Consider the following 4,735-nt stretch of genomic DNA (forward strand, 5'->3'; position numbering starts at 1 on the left):
GTTTCGGGCGTTGCGGGGCAGACGCAAGCGGCTCTGCGTGGCAGAGGGCAGCAGTGCGTGGGAGCGCTCGGTCCTCTCCAGTCCCCTGCTGCCCCCACCTGTGCTCGGGCTCTGCTGGAACGGCCAAAACCTGAGGGCAAGAGTGAGCGGGAGGAAAGGGCGCTGTGTGGGGATGCTGCAGTGGTTTTTTTGGGGCAGAGCCTGGGGAAGAGCAAGGCTCCACCCGGCAGATCCTGCCTCTGGACACCTCAGTTTGGCCTGACCTACCCCGCCGGCTCTTGCCCTGAAACACCAACACACGGGTCTAAACTGGGCATGCAGAGCGCGTGGGCTGGGAAAGCCCCTCGTGGGAGCCGTCTCTGCAAGCCCCCTGTCCGAGCAGGTGGAAGAGGAGAGGGGGTGTCCCCACCCCGACGTGCGAATGCTGGAGCGTGGCAAGTTGTCCCCGCTTGCTGTGGGAATCGGCAGCAGACATGGGACTGGAATCCGGAGCGTCTGGAGTCTGGTTGGGATAGTCCCCGGCCAGGCAGGGCGATGGTAGCTGAGAGCCGGCAGCACCCCGGCAGCCCCTGGCATCCTCCTTGCTACCCACCCGTGACCTCACGCGTCGCCCCTGGAAGGGAGGCCAGCCGTGCCGGCGAGCCCGAATAGCATCGGTGCGCCCCTGGGGACCCGTCTGCACGTGGAGGACACGCGCTGAAGTTTGGCTTGGCTCCATTTCAGCTTCCAGCCTTTGCCCTGCTTTCCTCAGCAAAGGCGTCCTGTAGCGCTTGGTGGTTTCTCCTGGGGATGGCTCTCTCCAAGTTATGTTTTAACCGAGTTATTTCTAGTCTGCATTTGGGTGCCAAGCGCACTGAGCTCTTCTAGTCTCTCCAGCCACCCCATCATTTGGGGAATTTTGCCCTTGAAACACATCCCGAGTCCCTGCTTTCCGGGGCAGGGGCATCCGCGGGTGTTCCCGGCAGGGATGCTGGCCCTGAAGGTGACAGCTGGAGGTGGGTGGTGTCCGGGCTGGAGACAAGCCCTGCTGCATCTGTTGGGAGTGTGTCCATCTGATGCTTTTCCTTTTGCAGATCTGCCTGGCATCTAATCCTTAATTTGCCAGATGAGCTGACAGCGGCAAGATGCGATGGGTTCATCGGGACACAAAGTGGTACCCAGTTGACTGCCGTAGGAAGCTTAATACCTCTCTGATGCTACCAAATCTGTGACCTCTGAAAAATAAAAAATGACCCGGGGGGTTGTCTGGCAAGGAGAGTTTTCTGAAAGAACAGGCTGGCTTGCCTTTATTCTGGTCTTGCCTCTTCTCCATTGCCTCCCAAACCTTCCCTGTGACTGCCCTGGCCCGATGGCAGGTGGTGCTCAGAGGGATGCAGGCGACGTTATGCTGGGGGCGGAAGAGTCCACTGGTGCCGCAGCGGTGCTGGGTCGCTTCCCTCCCTACCCGCAGCCCATAGCTACTAACCCCTCTGATTTTGCTGCTTCCATCTCCTTGGTCCAGCGGCATTATGGATGGTGGGTGGGTAAAGCCATAAAGATCCCTGTACAGAAGGAGACGGGAAAGGAGGAAGATTTCCAAGCACCCGCTCTGGAGTGCTGGAGGATGCTGAGGTGCCCCAGTCTCGTCTTTGCAAGCAAAAGCTTTGCCTGGAGCTTTTCGTCAGGAGCCTGGGACACCAGCCAGTGTCGAGGTTGAACTGGGAGGGGATGCGGTAGTGAGTGAGCTGGGGATGCTGGCAGGGGCTGGCTGAGCATCTCGTGCCCCGGCTGGAGGCCGGAGCAAGGATGCTTTTCCTCTCTGCCCGCTTCTTGCTCGGAGGCAGAGTATGGGAGATGGGGCAGGGGGTGGTGGTGATGCGTGAAGTGGCCAGCGGCTAACAGTGTGTTAACAGGTCACCATCTGCGAGTCAAGCAGCTTTCTCATATGCCTCTGGCCCAGAGGGCAGTCCTTGGAGGTTTCTGTTTAACCTGGTCTCCCTGGGCAGCCATCACCGTGGTATCTGGGCACATTCGTCCTCTCCTGCCTGGCAGACGTGTCTGTAGTGGCTTCTCTCTGCATGGGTTTTTGCTGGATGCATTGCCCTGCTCCTTGGGGAAAGGAGATTGGTCTTGCCCAGGTGGCCTCGAAGGCGTCCACTACCCTGCTGTCCTGCTCCTCCCGTGCTTGCTCGGGATGAAATGGGGCTCCCACTCATCACCCGCATCGCTCAGGTCTGGCGGCAGCACTTGGGCTCGGGGCTGTGCTTGCCACATCCTCCTCTGTAACGCTGGCTCGAGAGGACACCCCGAGAGCAGAGAGAGCCCCGTGCTCCCCTCTCGACCCAGCCCGAGGGACAGGGCAGGGGGGTTGGCCATTCCCCAGCACCCACCAACGCTTTCCAGCAGCCCTGTGCGCCGGGGCTCCAGGGAGGCCAGATCCCTGGGGTGTCCGGAAGCCCTGCACAGCTGGCCAGCTGTGGGGTCACATCTGGAGTGTTGGGGCTCTAATTCGCAAAGCCACATCCCGTTGCCCACAGTGAGGATTGCAGAGAGGATTCAGCCTGGCACGCGGTGCCCAGAGCTGCTGTGGGGCACCGAGATAAAGCCGGTCATGGTTGTCTCTGGCAGGACCACCGCCAAGCAAATACATCTGAGCCTGGTCAGGGATGGCGGTGGGTTAAGGTGAAAGCGAGACTTTGCAAACCCCACCTTCCAATTTGCTGGAAGGGAGGGAGCAAAGAGGGAAAAGTTACAGTGCCGCGTAATTAGGCAGCAGAGGAGGAGAGCAGCAGCATCTCCGTGTGAGAAGGGGCTGGGATAATTAACGCTCAAGAAAATAGAGCCCCAAACTAATTCCCCGCTTTGCTTCAACCTTCAGTAAGGGCGGCGGCACTGAATGTGCAGCCCAAAGGAGAGTGGGGAGTGCGAGGGAGGCGGGGAGGAGAAATTGCTGCTGCTGGAGGGGAACGAAAACACGGAGCGTTCAATGTGCCGGCCCTGGGGAGAGGGGCTGGGCTGCGCCACGGGCCCCGGGATTGCTGCCGCACACTGTGACGGTGGCAGGGCTCCTCTTCGGCAAACCACCGTCGTTAAAGCATTGCTCAGGCTGGAGCGGTATTGAACGACCTGTGTTCGTGAAGGAGGAAGGGCAATCTGGGCAGATACAAGCCCTTGCGTCTGGTCTCAAATTCTAGATAAGGTTGAGGACAAATAAGAATATTCAAAGTCAAATGGGAAGAGCAGCCACCGAGGGGGCGGGTAGGGACAGGGTGCAGGCTCTGGGCTGCGGGCGCTGATGCTTTTGCTTCCTCGAGGCGTGTGGTCCGGTGCCTGCATCCCCGGGTCATGCCAACGTGAGCAGCAGTCCCCACTGCAAGAAACCCTCCCTGTCCAATGCAGACCTCCGCACGTGTCTTCAGCAGCGATTAGAGGGGGGAACCGAGCTGGAGGCCCGTCCTGCGGGTCCTGGGGTACCTGCAGGTACCTCAGTGTTTCCCTCCTGTACAAGGGGAGGGAGAATAGGACCAGGGACGTGTCGTGACAGCTGACTGTCCTGGATGCCTGGACCTGTGACCTGCCCGCCAGCTCGGGAAAGGGACCCTGGCCAGGGCGCGATGCCGCGCTCGCGGGTGCTGCCACACGCCGTGCCGGCTGCCGCGGCGGCACCGCGGCTTGGTGCTGCGGGGAGGCTGCCAGGTGAGGGGGCGGGGGGTGGAGATGGGATGTTTTCTCAGGCACCTCGTGGGGCTTAAAAAAAGAAGTCATTCTAGGAAAAGAAATGAGCTGAATCCGCTCCATCTCCCCGCTCGGTGCGGTGACTTGTCCCACACTCGGCTGGAGTTACTTAAGGACGCGCCGGCAGAGAGGGGTCATGCCGGGGAGCCGGCAGGCAGGGAGGCAGGCTCGGGGCAACGCTCGTGCATCGCGTAGTGTGCCAGGCGTGTGCACACGCGTGTGGGCAAGTGCTGCAGCTGCCTGGGGTTGCATGCAGGCGTGTGCTACGAGCCTGCACGTCCCAGGGGAGCGTTTGCCATGTGACAACCCCGGGCCAGACCTTCCAGCTTAGAAAGGTTTCTGTCCATGCACATCCATCCCACGTGGATGTGGCACTGGGCATGCACACATTGCATGCCATGCACATGCATGTCCCCCATGCCGTGCATGAGCTGTGTCCTGCACGGCCCCTGCCAGGTCCTGCTCAAGCTTTTGGGGGTGGAGGGACCCGTCTGGCCACGGTAAGGAGTTTTTGCTACAGCAGCATCCCCTGTAGAAGGGTCTCCTCCAAGCCGTGGGGAAAAACGCGGCGGGGAGTGCTTATGTGCGTGCTAAGGGGGCATCTCCCACATGAGAGTCTCTGGATTTGGGACCAAAAAGTGGCAGGGGGGCTTCCCCCCCCCAGGGAACGTGGGTCACACCACCACGCCATGAAAGGGGTCGCACGCAAAATTTACTTACTCCAACCGAGGTTCCCCCACCTTGCAGAACTGGGGTTCGCATGGAGGGACATGCATGGGTGTGGACTGTGCTTGCATTTCGGAGCGGATGGTGAAGAAGGTGGCTGGGGGGGGGACGACATTCCTGAAGGGCGCAGGGGTGGGCGCACGCGTCTGCCGCACATGCCTCCCCGCGTGTACGCTTGCATGTACGGGCAGAGCTTCCGGAGAGGGTGAATGAATGAGGCAATTCACTATTTCAGCACTGGCTCTGGTGAGGCTTTTCCTTTAGAGGCAGGCGTGGGCTCCTGCCTGCGTTTGCG

Source organism: Aptenodytes forsteri, unplaced genomic scaffold (assembly GCF_000699145.1).
Source record: "Aptenodytes forsteri isolate BGI_AS27 unplaced genomic scaffold, ASM69914v1 Scaffold201, whole genome shotgun sequence".
Taxonomy (NCBI): domain Eukaryota; kingdom Metazoa; phylum Chordata; class Aves; order Sphenisciformes; family Spheniscidae; genus Aptenodytes; species Aptenodytes forsteri.